This window comes from Lepidothrix coronata, unplaced genomic scaffold (assembly GCF_001604755.1).
Source record: "Lepidothrix coronata isolate B3197 unplaced genomic scaffold, Lepidothrix_coronata-1.0 Scaffold63, whole genome shotgun sequence".
Taxonomy (NCBI): Eukaryota; Metazoa; Chordata; class Aves; order Passeriformes; family Pipridae; genus Lepidothrix; species Lepidothrix coronata.
In genome coordinates this window covers 1416017-1435213 of record NW_016690243.1, presented here as the reverse complement: position 1 = coordinate 1435213, position 19197 = coordinate 1416017, and positions in this window count along the sequence as shown.

The window sequence follows — 19197 nt, the reverse complement described above, 5'->3', positions numbered from 1 at the left end:
GAACTGCTGCCCAAGGGATGGACTCACACTGGAGAGGTCCATCAAGGACTGTCTCCAGTGGGAGGGACCCCACAGGAGCAGGGGAAGGACTCCTCTCTCTGACCAGCGCCAGAAACAACAACTGACTGTAACCCCCATTCCCCGTCCCCCTACACTGCTGAGAGGGAGGTGGAAGAAAATGGAAGGAGGGGTAGGTGGAAAGTGTTTTTAAGACTGTTTTATTTCTCACTCTTTGGCTCTTATCTTGTTAGTAATAAATTTAAGTACTATCCTTACTTTGAGTCTGTTTTGCCTGTGAAGATAATCAGTAAGTGATCTCTCTCACTCTTATCTCTACTCATGAATCCTTAGCTGCTTTTTTTCTCTCTCCTCTGTCCAGTTGCAGAGGGAGAGTGAGAGAGCGGCTTTAGTGGGTACCTGGCATCTGGCCAGGGTCAACCCACTACAACAGGCCAAAGTTGTTCCTTTAGAAGTCCAAGGTAGAGTTTTTGTTGACCCCCTTCTTTATTTCACCAAGAATTGAAAACTCTATCATTTCATGGTCACTGTACCCAAGATGGCCTCCGGATACCACATCTCCCACCAGCTCTTCTCTGTTTGTAAACGGAAGGTCTAGCACCGCCCCTGGTAGGCTCACTCACGATCTGCTACAGGAAGTTATCCTCCACACAGTCCAGGAACCTCCTAGACTGCCTCCTCTCCGCTGTGTTGAGTTTCCATTTCGTGAAACAGCAGCCAGCCACTTAAAGATTACTTCATCTGCCTCTTCATCCTGGTTGGGTGGTCTATAACAGACTCCCACCAGGATGTTGGCCTTTTTAGCCTTCACCCTGATCCCTACCCATAGGTACTCAACCTTATCACTGTCCTTGAGCTCTGCACAGTTAAAACACTCCCTAGTGTTCAAAGCCATCCCAATGCCTCTCCTTCCTCACCTGAAACTTTTGAAGAGCTTATAATCATCCATTGCAGCACTCCAGTCATGCAAGTCATCTCACATCATTTCCATGATGGCAACTATATGATAGCTTTCCTACTGCATAATGGCTTCCAGCTCCTTTTTTTTTAACCCATACTGTGTGCCCTGGTACAGATGCACTTCAGCTGGGCTGTTGATTTTACCCCCAACACTGGCATGCAACTCCCAGGCTCATTTCTGGTGAGCCTGGTCTTATCCCCTTACCCCTCCAGATCTAGTTTAAAGCCCACTCAATCAGCCCTGACAACTCATGGGCTAGAATCATTTTGCCTCTTTTAGACAGGTGAACTCCATCTGTCTCTAGCAGGCCTGCTGCCATGTAAACAGCACTAGGATTGAAAAAGGCAAAATTCCACAGATGGCACCAGGCTTTAAGCCATGTGTTGATCTGGTCAGTTTTCCTGTTCTTGGTGGCTAGACATTTTTATAGGGGTTCTAAGTTCATAATCCTTAAGAAAACAGAATTGGAATTATTTCTTCTCTTGGATGAATTCCAGAGAAGACTTTTGCCTTCACAAAACTTTGAGTTAAGTAATGTGGGGTTTATTATTTTGAATTAATATTTGCTTATTTATTTTTCTGTAAAAGAGTGATTCCTAATGCTCGGCAAAAAGTTAAAATACATTGTTGAAACAAATTTTGTTTGTATTTGATGCATCTCTTTGCTAGATAGTTAGATATATGAAATCTTTGCATATTTATTTCAGTAAATATACTGCTAATATGCAGTTATGTGAATTTTAATGGATGTCTCCATTCTATTTGTATATGTTTTTAGTCTAGTTCAACTGAATGAGTATCATGCTTTTGTAGTTGATATCTTCAGAAAAGGTTATTCTCCTAAAAAGCACAAAATAGTTTATTTTTTTAATATAAGCAAAAGAGACAACTTTCTTCTAAATAAGGAATGCATAAATTTATCTAACAATTTTTCATTTTAGTTTTTCATTTGGTTAGGAATGCTAAACTTAATCGTGCAAATACTGCTTTATTGACTGAAGGCCTGAAAGTGGTATAGGAAACATATAGTTTGTGAGTCCTATAAGGAATTGAACATATGATGCATGGCACCCAAACCCTTGGAAGCATTCAGGTAGCAGATGAAAGGACATTTCGAAATGTCACTGTCATTTTTAAAAATGAAATTTAGACTTTTAAATCACTGAGATATTTTCAGTATTTTTATGTAAGCACTGTATAGAACCAAAAAGTGCCAGACAGTTCAGTGTTGTCTAAGGATCAAATAAAAGCAGAATAAACTTCTTGGAAAAGTAAATTCATAAAGGAAATAGAATTTTTGTTCGAGAGCCTTTATATATAGAATTACATGTGTTCACAAGATAATGAGACATATGACATAACAGTCATCTAAAGAAAGGGTGCACTTAGTACAGAAGTCATTGAACTACGTGAAAAATAACAGCTTAGAATTGCAAAATATTCAAGTACAGGTTACAAAATCCTGGGGTCTGTCAAAACAGAATAGATACACAACTGGAATGAAGATTCGGTGTTATGAGTGTCTGACTTGTGTCACAGTCATTTGTACATTTGAAAGAATAGATTGGTCTTCAGTTGAAAAAGGAGAATGGGATCAGCACAACTCATCTATCATGGTTTTCTAACAGAACAATGTTTTTTCAGAAGAAATTCCAGGATTGCTGCAAATTAAACCAACATTCTACACCCACTCATATGGCATTGGCATTGTAACCCTACCCAGGTGCATGGCTCTAAAAATGCCCTCTTAGAGAGTGGGCAGTACTCCTGCAGGCTTTTGAATAGTCTGAGTACAGCTAACTGGATCCAAAGTGCTCCTGGATGAGCAAGAGGGACAAGAACCTCTGGAGCTGAGTAGATAGCAGGCATTTGCTGAGCTAATAGCATGCAAGTATCCTCACAAAATTCTCATTATTGTTGCTTAGAAGAAACAGACATTCTCCTACAAGTTTAGTAATTTTTGTTTTAATGCTATTACTCACTAGCTAAATAATGACTTTTGTCATTATTTTAAAATAAGAAGTTGTCAGCTGTCTTTTCATAAAGGTCCTCATTTGGCACAAATTTCCATTAAGTATATATAAGGCAAAATACCTGTTTGTTCATCTGTTATTATCTCTTTATATTTATTTGGGTGGTATTAGCTTAGGTGTGGAACATAAATAATCCAGGGTGTCAGAGATATCCTGAATACATTGTTTGAATATTGTTTGAATACATTGTCTTTTATTTCATTTTTCATGAGAAAAAAATTTAAAAGGAAATTTAGATCTTTTCATTCGCAAAATATGAGCATCTCTGAAATTACTCTTGGTGAAAGAAACCTGGAGAGATTCTTCTGCTAACCTAACCATCAATATCTGCCAGTATTGCCAGCAACAAAGCAACAAAGTGTTTTGCAAAGTGGTTTTTTTTGCAACTTTGTGTTTTGGTTAGGCACTTGGACTGTTGAACATTTATTCATGCAAGGTATAACTCATACGAGATTCAAGAACCTATGCATGCAATAAAATATGTCTGACCAGGAAAGATTTAAAAACTGCATTTAAAAACTACAAGATGTGTATCAAGAATATCTGTAGATTATTTGCTTGTAGTGTACTACAGTTGTGCCCTAAGTTAACACTGTCCTTTTAAGCGAAAATGTTACCTTATTACAGCTAAGAGATTATGCATGTTAAATTAAGAAGTGAGAAGAATGATGGATGTTGACAGGAGGTGGAGTAGAGTATGATTGACTTTACCTGGTTTCAAAAGCATAGACCTAAAAAGCTAGCAAGGTCATCTATAGAAGAGTCAGCCTAGCAAAGGAACCTGCCATGTCAACACTATCAAAACTATGGCAGATATCAAAAATGTTATCAGGACTAAAACCATATAGTTTATCATTTCTCCAGTCCTTTCATACACAGGTCTCAGATTTATGTAGCTACATGTTCTTCTTCCAAGCCACATTGACTTCAATTTCTATTTTTTTAAAAGGTTCTGTTAAAAAAGCAGTGCTTCTTACTGTAAAGTTACACTTGTTTGGGGCAGATTTTATTTAGCACAAGCAGGACTGATGTTGAAATAAAATACAACAGGTTTCCCAGTTGATTTTGATTTAATGGACATCTTTGGTAGAGGACCTCAGGGTAGGGCTGGCTCTAGCTATTTATCTTTATACTGGATGGTTTATATATTTTAAGAAAGTGACAAATGGCTGCTTTAAAAAAACTCATTATGGTAATTGATTATTATAGGAAAACCTCCGAAACTTTATGAAAGAGAGACATATTCTCTAAGTGTCTTAGCTTTACACCAGACTTGTAATTAGAAGAATCCATAAACATTTATCACATTACGAGAGGTTCAGTCAGAAGGTTTAGAATAAAACTCTGGAGTCACTTTATTGTTCTGTGTTAAAATCACATACTTTAGTGATTTTCCCTTACCACAGAGAGATTAATTTGCCCAGCTGAACAGAGGACCACACACATTTTCAGGACTCCTCTAAGCTGAGTCCCACAAGAATTTTCCTGTGCATGACTCTGAGGAGGTGACTGGAATCTTGGATTAATATATTTCTGAGTTTTGCTGTGGAGCCATATTTTCAGTGTAGAATTTGTTCAAGAATTTTAGCTATCTACAGTCCCTCCCCTTTTTCTGCTTGGTCTCTTCATATATCTGAAACTTTGGGTGTCCCAGAAGGAAACTCACTGATCACACATTTGCCTCCTTGCTTCACCTTCCTTATTTTAGTTATAGCTCATTCTGAGCAAGTTCTGAGAGATTCCAGTCCTGAATCCATATGTAAGATGGCCTTTAACTCATATTTAATTCAAGGCCTTATCGTTTATTGACTGATTTATTTAAGTGAACAAACAAAACATTTTGTTAAATTATAGCTAATGTAGCTAGAATTTTATTTTGCTTTCATTAATGTGATAAATCTTGCAAACATTAAAAAATAGGACCAAAATTTGACTATCTAATGTTACATTACCAATGCCTCTGGAAGACAGAGACAACATTTCTTGTTTTCCTGTTGCAGAGACCATTAACATTCAAGAGACTTAATCACTGTTTTCAGAAATGCTGAATATGAAAAATTAACTCTTTGATTTCAAGTTCTTAATCATGTCCAAACTTGAGAAGTCATTGCTGTCCCTGTGTACAGAAAAGTAAATTTTTCAAAACTAAATAAATTGCAGTTGATTCTTTAAGAAACTTTTGTTCAAAATTTAGGACCACAATATGTGACTCAGTTTGATTTCTGGTTTATCTAAGGGAGTATACATTTCATGGTCATTATAAGAAAGAAATAAATTAGTTGCTCAGGATAAACCATAACTGAGCCCAAAAGACAGAAGATACTTGCAAAGCTACTATGGTTACTATGGTACACTATGGTATACTTCAACAATTTTTAGTCCAGAGGTTTTTTGCAGTATGGCTCCTCAGGCAAAAGCTACCATGTATGTAGTAGTAGTAGTAGTAGTACATATATGAGGTATTATTTCTTTTAACCAGCTTTCATTGTGGTAACCCTCAACATTTACAGTGTTTTCTGTTATGGCACCACATCCTGCAGTCAAGGCAGTGTATGAGAATGTCATCTTTCAGTTCTAAAAAGCAAGCTTCTAGCCTAGAAAGGTGGTGAGAAAAGATTGACTTTGCCACCTTAGTTATATGTAAGGCCCAGAAGTGAGAATGCAAATGAAAGAACTATAAAAAAATTTTCTTAAAACTTCTGTAGTTTTTACCAAACCCCATAATTTTTTAGAAAAGTTTTGTGACACTTTATTATACAGAGTTGAAAATAACCTCATTTATCTTTCTTTAAATATATTTTTTTGCTTCAGATAATGTCCTACATATAAATTTACATATGTCTATAACAGGACCAAGCCAAAAAATCTGAGAAACAAAGTGAAGTTTTCAAAAGCAAAGAGTTTTTGACTCTTCTGAGCAGACGTTATAAACCCAAGCCCATAATAGTCACATCTATTCTTTCTCCACAGCAAGCTACATCTTTTAACTATTAAAGTTTTTCGTATTCCAAGTTTGTTTCAGTCTGTAAACCCCTTTTTAAACATGAAATAAAAATCATTGTTCCTTTGGCAACTATACAGTTTCTTTGTTGAAAGCTGCTCAATTCAAATATTCTTCTCACAAAGATATGTTACTTGGCAGCTTGATGTATACAGTAAAAGTGAAAGATATTTGTTAATAGCGGAGAATAAAATTCATGTTCTTTGTGTTTCCCTATAACAGAGATTTTTCAAGCTAGCCACTGTTTCAGATTGATATACAGCAGATAAACAATGAAACTTCCAAAAGTCTAAACCTCTGAGTTCTTTTATCTGTATAGTCAGTGGTAAAAAGCATGTGGTAGGATCAGGCGATAAGATTTCAAAGTCTGATGTAAGTGTACATTGAGGTGTAACTGAACTGCTTCAGTGTTCATATGTAGTGTTGTCTCAGCAGACAGACATTGCCTCTCTCTGTTTTTATTTTGCTTTATCAGCTGTTTTGAAGTTATACCCGCAACAAAAATGTACTCTTCTAAAACTACATGAGGCAGATAGCTTGCAATTATAGCTGAATAAGGTGCTAAAGGTTATGGACCGAGATTATGGAGGAGATCATCTTGAGTGCCATCAAATGGCACACACAAGACAACCAAAGCATCAGACCCAGCCAGCATAGTTTAGGAAAAGCAGGTCCTGTCTGACCAACCTGATCTCCTTTTATGACCAGATGACCCACCTAGTAGATGAGGGGAAGGCTGTGGATGTGGTCTACCTGGACTTCAGCAAAGCCTTTGACACTGTCTTCCATAGCACACTCCTGGAAAAGCTGGCAGCCCAGGGCTTGGACAGGGGCACTCTGTGCAGGGTTAGGAACTGGCTGGAGGGCCAGGCCCAGAGAGTGGTGGAGAACAGTGCTGCATCCAGTTCATGTCCAATCACTAGTGGTGTCCCCCAGGGATCAGTGTTGGGCCCAGTCCTGTTTAATATCTTTATTGATGATCTGGATGAGGGGATTGAGTCTACCTTTAGAAAATTTGCAGATGACACAAAGGTGGAGGGAGAGTGTCGATCTGCTGGAGGGTAGGAATCTGGAGGGTAGGAATCTGCAGATGAATCTGGACAAGCTAGAGAGAAGGGCTAACACCAATGGCATGAAGTTCAACGTGATCAAGTGCTGGGTCCTACACTTGGGCCAGAATAACTCCACACAGCTTTTCAGGCTGGGGGCAGAGTGTCTGGAAAGTGGCTCAGTGAAAAAGGACCTGAGGATGCTGTTTGACAGCTGGCTGATCATGAGCCAGCGGTGTGCCCAGGTGGCCAAGAAGGCCAATGGCATCCTGGCCTGTATCAGAAATAGTGTCACCAGCTGTACTCAGTGCTGGTGAGGCCACACCTTGAGTACTGTGTCCAGTTCTGGGCGCTCAATTCAGGAAGGACACTGAAGTGCTGGAGTGTGTCCAGAGAAGGGCGATGAAGCTGGTGAAGGGGCTGGAGTGCATGTCCTGTGAGGGAGCAGGGGTTGTTTAACCTGGAGAAAAAGAGGCTCGCAGGAGACCTTATCACTCTCTGCAAGTACCTGAAAGGAGGTTGTAGCCAGGTGGGGTTCGATCTCCCAGGCAACTAGCGATGGAACAAGAGGACATGGTCTTAAGATGTACCAGGGGATGTTTAGGTTAGACATTAGGAAGAAATTCTTCTCAGAAAGAGCAGTTAGATATCAGAATGGGCTGTCCAGGGAGGTGGTGAAATCACTGTTTCTGGAGGTGTTTAAGGAAAGAATGGACATGACACTTAGTGCCATGGTCTAGTTGACATGTTGGTGTTCAGTCAAAAATTGGACTTGATGATCTTGGAGGTCTTGTCCAACCTAATTGATTCTATGATTTTGTGAAGCACAGGAAAAATGCCAGCATGAATATATATAGACTCTCTAGAAATGTGTTGCCATATAGTGTAACAAATTCACTTAGTTTTCTTATTCAGATTTTGTTTTGTATATACGTGCAAGAGTTTTAACCGGGTGAAAATATTCATTACTGTGGAAATGATAGAGTGGAACAAAATAGGAGGCCACTGACTTTTATCTTCTAATCTATAATTCCATTATTTCTTCTTTACATTTTTTTCTAGGACTTTTTGGCAACAACATACCAAAATGAATTTGATTTACATGAATCTCACATCTAATAGTATGTCTAATTCCCTGATCAGCAACAAACACTATGTGACTTTTAGAAGTAATATGGCGCTTAAAATTTAAAATTCTGCTACTTTTTATCCAAGTGAAGTTGGAGTCATTACATCCTTCATTCCTTTAAGATATAAACTATTGCTATTTAAAAGAACTTCAGACCTCATCTCACCCTCTGTAGACATAGCATTGTAATTCCAGGGAAGCTTGCCAAACTTGACTATTTAGGTAAGAGTTAAACTTCAATACAGAATGGAAGCAAGTCACCCTTATTTTGTCACTTCTAACAGGAAAATTTCTGCAGCAAAGATGTAGTGTACTCCTGCAAGTTACTAGATTTGGCTGGTTGAGAGCCCAGAGTGATGAATGCCTTGCATTCATTGAAATAAGTGAAAAGAAAGCCCCAATCCTGACTTTTGAAATGAGTCTCATCTTGCATATTAATAGAACGGGTAAAATGTAACTAGTCTTCCTTTGCTTCCTTAGGAGAGAGTATTTCACTACACAAATCAGTTGGTCTGACCAGTCTTGAGGCATGATGGCTGGTATGTTTAAACTGAAAGAGGGTAGAGTTTAGACTAGATGTTAGAAAGAAATTCTTTACTGTGAGAGTGGCCAGACACTGGAACAGGTTTCTCCGAGAAGTTCCATGGAAGCGTTTAAGGCCAGGTTGGATGGGGCTTTGAGCAACCTGGTTGAATGGAAGGAGTCCCTGCCCATGGCAGCGACATGGGTCCCTTCCAACCCAAATTATTCTATCCTTCTATGATATAAAAAGACGACCTACAGGTCTAATCTGCCACATGTTGTCTTCTCACCAGGGCCCATATATTTCTGTGGAAGGTTATATTTACTATGTAAGTTCGAACAAATAAAAGAGAGTAATTCCAATTCACTCTACAAACTGAATAGGAACAATGGTCTAGTGATTGCAAAATGGGTGCTATGCCAATGCTTCTCCTGATTACTGGGAGCTATGTTAGTATGGAGATGCCTTTTGCCTTTCTTCTAATGTATACTGGCAGATAAGACAGCAAGAATTCAATCTTACTGCAATTTCTTGTGCATATATTTGTCTGTACTGAACAGCAATATCTTATGCAGAATTTTCTCTCACTAACCCTGAAGGGGTCAGTGGGATGTACAGAAACTATAGTGAGCATTAATTTTATGCCATTAACATACAACAGTTTCATCAAGCCTTTCCAAGACACAAAACATTGTTATATGGAAATGCATTCACCAATATGATTTTTCATAATATAAAATGTTTATTTGGAAAACATATGCCTCCTGGTATATATGTTACCATGTTTTAATGCACATTTTATAGGTATTTTTCTTTTTATTAAATTATTTTACCCTTTTATTTGTAAAAGTTGATTCACTGTCAATAAACAAAATCAAAAAGGTGAAGATAACATGTGGCAGCTCTTTTTATTGCTATCACCTTATTTTATTGTTTTTATGTCTCAGAGAGTGTCTATTGTACTTTTATTGATCAAGGAAAAGAATCCCTTTAAAATCCAGGTGTTAACCACATTTTTATCAGACTTTCCATAAACAACAAAGAGTTTTTCTTTCCATATCTGCTTTCCTTGTGACACTCCAACTGAGTCTTGCAAATATGTTAATCCAGGTCTGCAAAGTCTTCAAGCTCTTGATTTGATTCATGCATGCTAGCAAAGGTCAAACTGAGGGGAAATAGTAAAGCAACATTTTCCTCTGAAGTGATTGTTTTGCTCATGCCTTTGTATATTGCTACCAGCACAGAATGATGGCAGGTTTTCACTGCTGAGGATTAGAACTAATTTAATGTTTCTAAACTAAACATGCCCAGGATGCAAAGTTCAAACCCAAATTGCAGATTTATCATATAGTTATTCTGATAAAGTGGCTGGAATTTGCCTCAAATATACAAAAAGGATTCAAATCTAGCTTTTTCAACTGTTTTCATATTTGTTAAGCACTGATTTTTGAGCATTCTGTGAGGTTGAAAAAGAGCCATAATTTGAAAACAGCCTTCCTATTTTGTAGCTCTTCTTATTACACTCCTGCTTGCAAAGGCAATGAATTCCAGATGAAAAGAATGGATTTTGGATACCCAACAGTAGTTTTCTGCTCCTAGGAATCTCTGTTTCTGTAAAATATTATTTTATAGGTGTTCTTTATTTAATTTGTAATACTTACATAAATATACATAATGTACATATAAAAAGAGAATGCTGAAACAAAACACTTAAAAATATGGATTTTTAAATATGAAATAAATGAACAAGCATCACAGGTCTTTAACTGGAAGATTTTGTACTGATGTTTGTAATAATAACAATCCTGATTTAACAAATTGCTAACCTTCCTACAGTTCCCAAACAAGTACTCTACAAGAAAAAGGAAGAAAAAAAGGCATCTTCCCCTGAAATGACTGTAAGACAAGAAGATAAAGTTTTGAAAGAGTAAAGCTATAACAATTAAGGTATGTGGTTCGAGATGTTGGCAAACTAATACCTTTACAAAATGATACCATCTATCTTTTTTTTTCTTTCTTTCTTGAGTAAACTTCTTGGGTTTCAAGCGACTCAGTAAAATTCAGTTAGTTGTAGAACAACTACTTACCTGATGGTTACGAGATCAGGCAAATTTGGAGTGAATTTCTCTATATTATATTTGGCATTTCATCATATGTGAATGTGAGAGAAATTTATACTACTTTATCTAATTAGCACAAAAGACCTTTCTAACACTTGTAAAATTTAATTACGATTCTTAATTGTTAATTTGGAGTAATGTTAGTTAATTTTTCTCTTACAATTTATTTATAAAAGTAGTTTTCCTTAGCTCTTGGTGTTTATTTCAGCAAAGAGTTCAAGAGGATTAAGGTTTCAAAAGTAGTGCCTTAGATATATTTGGATGTATGGTTTGGGATTTTTAAAATAAAATCACTTTATGCTGGCAGCTCAGATTAGACATTTTAAAAAGCAATCATTTGTTTGGTAACATGCTAGTTTTGAGTTTTTGTTATAAATTAGTGTTTCCTTGGCTTAATAAAGGAATAAATAAGTATATTTAACATTTATAATACAATTCATTGTCATTCTTTTAATAAGCCATCATTCAATAATCATATGTATCAGCAAAATAGAGAGCATAGTGATGGATTGTGCTGATCTTGGCACAAACTGACATGTTCCTGAGAACTGTAAAAATGGAGTGAGTAGTGGTCATAATGTCTTGATGAGTTTAGTTCTTTCTTTGTTCTTTTTGGGTAGGGTCATTTCACAGGGTGTATTTTGACTCTGTAATCTAAACCTTTGCTGATTAAAGATAGTTACTCTAAAAGGTAGCTTTAGAAACAACCTTTTCAGTATAGGCAACACTGAATAATTGAAGAGGAAATTATGGATTAGACTTAAATTCCAAGTTAATTCTGAACACAGAAGTCTTCGGTCTAAAAGGTAGAACTAGTGGGGTTTTTTTGTCTATGGCAGGGTGTTCTCACTTCTGAAAAAAGTAATGTTTTCTACGAGTAAGCAACAGGCATATGGCCTGTTGGATCAGGTTACGTTAGGCTATGTTGTGTTACATGATATGACATGCCCTGCAGTGACCTGAGGCAATGTCATCTTGTGTTACCTTGGGAAGGAAATACTGTTCTTTATTTAACAAGTGAAGAGAAGGTTAATTATCTCTAGCCATGAGGAATTTCTGTGCTCTCTGTACGTAAAAGCAGTTAATGACAAGTAGTATGTTCTTTTGATTTTCTTTTAGCTAATTCTAGGATGTCTAAACCCCATATAAATCATGTCTTACTATTATTTACTGGTTGGCATGTACTTTACAAATTTAATTTAATATATTCCAGAGTACAAACTGAAAAGAAATTCCTGTAGTGCTACAAAAAGTTGTAGTACTTGGAGAGTGGATAGACAATAACACCTATTTGGTTATGGAAATGAGATATTTTGCAAAAGGGATATTAAGTAATCTTCTTAGATGGAAATGCTTAGTGTTGGAAGTCTAACTATTTATACATTTTTATGCATAGCCTGGTCATTATTACTCTTCTACAGTTCTTATAAGGTTCTTACTTAAATAGTACATTATGAAAATGAGCTATTGCAACTGCAAAGTGTGATAAAACTGAGTCTATAGTGTCACCCTACCCCTGACTCTATCAGGATAGGTACTCTCAATAAGTAAGTCTTGAGTTATTGCATTGTGGGATACTATCAAAGGAACATATTGTACTACTTGGTCATTCAGTGTAATGATCTTTTATATTATCTCCTATTGATACATTTGGCATGTAAATTCACTTTTAAAAAATTTACACAAAGAAAATGAACACTATTACACAGGTACAGCTATCTACTTATTTTACAGTAAATTACTGGTGCGTGGTACAGAATGTAACCTTTTGGTTATATTCTGCAGTAAAAGGAATGGGTTAGAGAGGTTTTTATGCAAATTAGTAATGCTCTGTGTTGGAAGCCTAATTGTACTTTTTATTGTTGGACAAGTCAATACTGCTTTAATGCACATTTTATAAGCTTCTTGCTAAAATTGTATATGAAAGGGATTAGTTTCCATAGATGAAAAGCATAATCTTAACAATGAGGCCACGTAAGCAGAATGGTTGAAGTACTGATAAAGGATTTGTTAGCTCCAACGCACAATAAGTCTTATTAGGGTTATTAGACCCACTATTTGACCCACTATAGTTCATTGTACAAGTCACATGTACTAAATGATGGAATGAACATCAGCTACTGTATTCTGTTCATATACAATAAATAGAAACATGTGAAGTACCTTGCTGTAAATCATAAACAACATAAATTCATTTTTCTTTAGTCATTTTTGAATGGGAATAGCAGAAAAAAAAACATTTAAAAATGAGCCGTTTTATAAAAATTACTAAGTAGCACATCTTGAAGGAGGCTGGAAGAGAAGGTCAAGGTTCAGGTTTTTCTTGCTCTCTCACTTGATCTAAGTCTTCCCACATGCTCAGCAGTGCTCATTACCACAAATAAAATTCAGATGTTGAAGAACAAGAGTTCAGTTCATCATAGGAAAATCTGAAGAAAATTATCTTCAAAATGGAGGTTTCACATTAGAAAAAAATGTCATTTGTTGTGTGTTTTCTTGGACAGTGCTTCCTTTTTTAACTAAAACCTATACAAACCTTTTTTTTTCTTTTCTATAGTTGCAACAGGAGTGGTGACAGAGGTAATGATGAAAAATGGAAGTACAGAAGTCAACTTTTAACTAAGGGCTTCCAAGGAAAAAGAAGCCAGTGTTATAAAACAAAAAATTAGGGAGGTTAAAAGAAAAAAAAAAAGATACTTAGCAAGATTTTTTGCATTTCCCAGCTTTAAAGAATTCATTTAAATATATCAGAATGCCTGAATGATGATAGCATAAAAATAGAGCCCAGTGCAAAGCAAAACTATAAATCTGATGAGGCTTGTGTGGTCTTCAGTTATGTCATTTTTCTTCCCCACATACTGGATCATGGATTACCAATGGGAGGGTGAATAGATTCTTAAACCTTATCCACTCCACCAAAGCCATGCCTAAAAAAATGTATTCTTATATTAACATTTCTAGTAAATCCAAAATTCAGATTATATACATGGTCCTATCTCTGCAATGCTTTTGTTCACTTCTACTCTTCTCTGTGCAACCTTGTGCTCGAGAAAGTCTTAGCTGCCAATATCTAGAGCACTGTTTGGAAGGGCTTTCCTTTAAAGTGTGCTAATCAATCTCTCTGAGCACTGCACTATGTTCATTATGTCTGTCAGGCATATATTTCACGCATTTTAGTCAATCCTTTTAGACCACAAGAGCATCTGTCCTATTTCTAGGGGTGCTGTTATTCAGCATTTACAGGGTCATAAGTAATATATCTGCAGGTTTGGTCTTTCCTTGTCTCTCGGAAAGAGTCCCATCTATGAGCCTCTACTCCAAACTGCTTATTAGTTTACCTGGTCTAAAGAGGTGCCCTAGGTAGACAGGCATCCTTCTGTCCTGTGCTGTCTTTCTTATTTTCTCATGCTAGCCTTCCCTTTCTTTTTAAAATTGTATCTATTTATTCATTTATTTATTTATTATTTTTACTTTTTGGCTTGTTCTAGATTTCCAAAGAAAACCTACTTTTCTCTGAGTCTGAACAGACTTGCACTCACACATTCCCAGTGCTACTGAAAATGGAAGGCATACAGCGATTATTTGTGATAATAAAACTTTCAGTTCAAGACTCAAGCATTTCAGAGGAGCAATTGCAGTATGTTGTGCGATATGATATTTTGACAAACCAGAATATAAGACGATATCAGATTGTCAGAGAAATTGAAGACGTTCTCCACTCTTTTTAAAAATATAGATAAACCAGTCAGCAAAGCAGGTATTTATGGGAATGAGACAGAGGAGGACAAAGGGGAAGATCAGTGGAGCATGCTTAAGCCCTGTGGCTCTTCCTTATAGTGCAAACAATATTTATTTTATCTAACTTTAGCAGTTTAAAAGATAGGCATCCGGGTTAAGAAAATGAACCAAGTTTCCCCCAGAGTCAATGACAAGAGTTAGGATGTTCCAGAGCTAACATTTTTAAATATTGAATCTTGAATAATTGTTTCAGCTTTTTAAAGCATGCTAAATTTTATGGCTCTTGAAATAGTGTCCAAAAGTCCCACAGCAGTGTTTAACTTGGCTCAGTTTTTAGTGTTCAGTATTTCATTTGTTTATCTGTAGGTTTTTTATAGATACAGCATACTAGCAATAATTATATTATTTATTCTTGCTGTGATTAGGTGGAGTAATTAAGCCTTTTGCTCATATTTCGTTTATAGACAAATGTTGTTTTCTATGGTTTTGTTTTGCTTTCTCCTGAGTCTCACAGCAGCTTTTAGTTAAAAGTTACATATTTCAAAAGGATTTGTATCTAAAACTAGCTTATTTTTCTGATTATAGAGAAAGAAAGTTTTATAGGACAAAATGACTATGCTGGTCTCTAAATTCTTCATCTTGTGAATGCACAGAACTTATCAGACAACAGGCAGATTTGGGAGGAAGAAGCCTCCCATTACAAAGCATACTATTGACCACAAGACAGAGAAACAACTAGGAAGTTAGGAGGTTCCTCCACTCTTGTTATATCTGTACACATTCACAGTCTCCAGAGATGGTGATGTGAGGTCTTCCTTTGGTCCTCTTCCCTTACACAATTTAAAAAGACCTGCTTTGATGGCTTGCCTTTAGTGAAAGGTCAGTGATTGTGTCCTTGTTTGACATAATTGATGGTGTAGTTAATTAGAATTATACTGTACTTAAAATAGCCTGTGCTTCTAAGATCTGTAGTGGAAGAGTTACCTCCTGCAGAGTTTCTGAGATCTAAAGAAGGGCAGCTTCCTCAAGCACTGTTTACAAGCTCCTTTAGCATGATTGTAGCATCTACAATCTGTAGCAGAAAGTCTCCCTCCTGTGGAACTAATAATATCCACAGAAGAAATACTGTGGATTTCCAGAATCCTCATTTGCCTGTAAGAATTTAATATGGTTACAGCCATCTTTAGGTGTGAAGCCGTTAAGTTCCATCACATATGTTTCAGCTCTACAAATATTGGCCCATGATATCACTGTGTTACTTCACTTTTAAGATGGTATAGCTTTTATGACTTTGGGAGTAACACCTAAAACCTCAACATTTGATCAAGTCTGCTTAATGCATATACCAAGTAATATCTTTAAATACCCCTGAGTGTTCTAAGCAGGAAAAACAGGAGTATTTCTGAGACAATACTTTTTAAGTAACCACTGCTAAAAAAATCCTGCTATTAACTTTAAAAAGATCTGGCTAGATTCCTTTACATCATAAAAGATATTGATATTATTAGAGAAATGACAAATTCACATATAGACTATATCAGTTCCCATAGACCCACACCCTCTTTGTTAAAATTGCTTCCAAAACCAAATATTTAGTGTATAAAACCCCCCAAATCAAAATGGTTTTGGAAGAGTGGTATTTGGAGAATGTGTCTGAGTTGCCAAAATTAGAGGACGTGACTTGTCAATTAATTTTATTTTTCATTTTAATATATAATGGAAAACAAATAAAACATCACCCAAAGACAGCCACTTCTATAGCATAGCCTTTTTTTGTTTATGTCTTCTATGAAAGGAATAAAGATTTTAGATTATGTTGGTATAAACTGTGGCTGACAGGAAAATAACTTAGATCCTTTCCTTTAAGGATAACAGACTTTAAAATAAAATTACCGTATCTTCTGGTATGTATAAAATTCATTACTAGCTATTGTAGTTTCAATGCCATCTTAGCTTCAGAATCACATATCTTCATGCATAAAATGTATTAATTTAGGAATGAAAAAAAAATACAGTTGAAAGCAGAGTCTTTTTTCAGTTCCTTCCTTCTGAGCAGGCTGCTTACTTAACCCAGTACAAAAAGCTAGTGTGAGTTTCACTGTCTTGATTTAAAAAAGCCCAGTTAATCAAAGAATAATGGATAGGATGTCTTCATCTGACAACATCTGTTGATCTTAAACAGGAGAATAGCCAGTGTGACAGTGAAGGTGTTCTTTACTTTTTTTTCCCAAGCTGAAAAAATGGGGCATAGAGCTGTACAACCCATAGCAATGTGCATGTCTTTATACGATGTTGTTCACCAGAGACTTGTCAACAGACTGAGCCATATTGGTTCTGGCAGTCTTTCTACTGGGACAATATTTGCCTTGAAGTACTATCTTTTCTCTTTTTCAATGTCAGCCTGAAGGCTCTTAGACAGCATATGTTCATTTCATGTCTTAGAGATATTGCTTCTGGTATTGCAAATGCATTACCACATTGAGCTTTTTTTGTAAAACAGATGGTACATATTAAGGTCTCCATTTCTTAGACAATTTCTGCAACAATTGTACCGCATTTTTCACGTTGACAAAAACATCATCAGCATCATGCAGTGAGGCACTAGATTATGTCAGAATGGTAAATGAAAGCCCACAACAGAAAGAGTTATAAAGGTGAATCAGTTCCCTTAGAGAAATGAGGAAGGGCGTTAGTTATATTTGGTAGGTATTCAGTTAAAACTTAATGCCCCGATCCCGCAAAGTGATTTGTCTGGGTGTAATTTAGCTTGCAAGGAGTGTTGCTGATATGCAGGAATCACGTTTGGAATAGATGTTATCTTTTCTAAGCCTGGGTCCTTAGACATGGTGAAGAACAAAAAGATTTGAGCACAAGGTGGACACAAGGAACGAGCCAAAGTGGTCACTGAAGGATTATGAGAATCACAATGAAGTAGAGGTTCACAGGCCAGCAGCCTGTAGTACAGAACTGGGCCAATTTAGAAGACCATCTAGGACAGGCTGTCAAAAATCTGTGTGCGCAGTGAACAGGCAATGGACAAGAAGGAAATTAGTCACATTCTCCTGGAGAAAGTGTAGAAGATACTCTCTGGCAAGGTGAAGGTGCCTTTAGGCAAAACTAGAGAGATTGGTCCAATTGCAACTGCAGTAGAAAATAACAGGAATGGTAAATTGGCATCAGTAGCTTACTTTTGGGGTATTGTGTCTTTATCCACCACTGCAGCCTTGCTGAGAAGACACTATCTTAGTGACTTAAATGTAAACTGGATTTCTTTGTCCTCATTTCAAGCATCAGATCAAATATGGAATAGTGGAAAGTGGGACTTGTGTAAAAATAACATTTGGGGTTAGAAATGAGGTTAGTTGGCACAACTGAATGTCAAGACATACTCAGAAAGGTCTGAATTTGCCCTATAGTCATTATTTCTTCTGCTAGGAGGATTGCTGAAAATACAAGACTGCTTTACCATGCTCCTACCCTATAAAGAATATTTGTTCTTCACATAAACAGATTGCCTTTGGATGAAACCTATATGACTTTCTTCAGAATGTGAGATTTGAAGAACATCAGATCAAATGAAAGAGGTGGAAAGCAACATTTGACCAACAGATTCTACTGAGAAATTAGTGTGGCTGGTGTGTAGTGCAAGGACTGTGTACACATGTACATACCTTGAGGAAATAACCAAAGTTTCAGAAATGGTTCATCCTCTCCATTCAATCTGAAAATGCAGTTTATTTTAAGAACTCAGGACAAAGTCATGTCATAGCATGTCAAGACAGAAGAGTCTTACAAACCACAATGCTGTTTTGCACATTACTTTTTTTTACAGGGACAACAGGTCAACCTGAAATGCCACAGATGATGAGCACCATTTTTTGAGCGATAGTGCTGTTCTGAGGCTGCGTTTGCTGACAATCAGTAATGTCTATGAATAATTCAGAATGCTAGGGTCTAGGCAAGTAAGTTTTGCACTTACTTTTATGAAGTAATAGCATTAGCTGTGGCTTGTAAAAAATTCTACATGAGTTTAGGCTAGTATTTCCAGTGTTCCTTTGAACTGTCAAACTAACTTGTCTCAGGAACTGACCATTTTCTTTATTGCATCAACAAGCCCTCTCCTCCTAGTTTGTTTTTCCTATGCCCCTCCAGTCATCATATCTTTCTTCCTGTGTTGCACTTCTACCAGTCAAAGAGAAATGATTTTGAACTTGTTATTTTCTCATTGTAAAATTTTTACCATGTTAATAGAGCACTAAACTCATCATTTTTAATCAAAACACTCCAAATATAAAGTGTAATTAAGTCTTAAAAAGAAGATGGACAAACTCAAATGACTGCATATTGTATTAAATGAATAAACAAATAAAAGATTTCAAGGCATAGTTAAAAAACCCCTATTTTTCTAAGAGGCCAATTTATATGACTGTATGCATGATCATAATCTGCTTTTGCAGAAATAAGAACTTGTGCTTTCTGTGTTGATGAGAACAGCTTAGTCCAGTGAAGGAGGGAGTAAGATGTACGATATTTTGCCTCTTCATTCCCTTTGGGTTCCTTTCTTACTAAATAGTTAGGGTCAAATTTTTGACCTTTTCCATATATTGTCAGACTGAATGACTTGC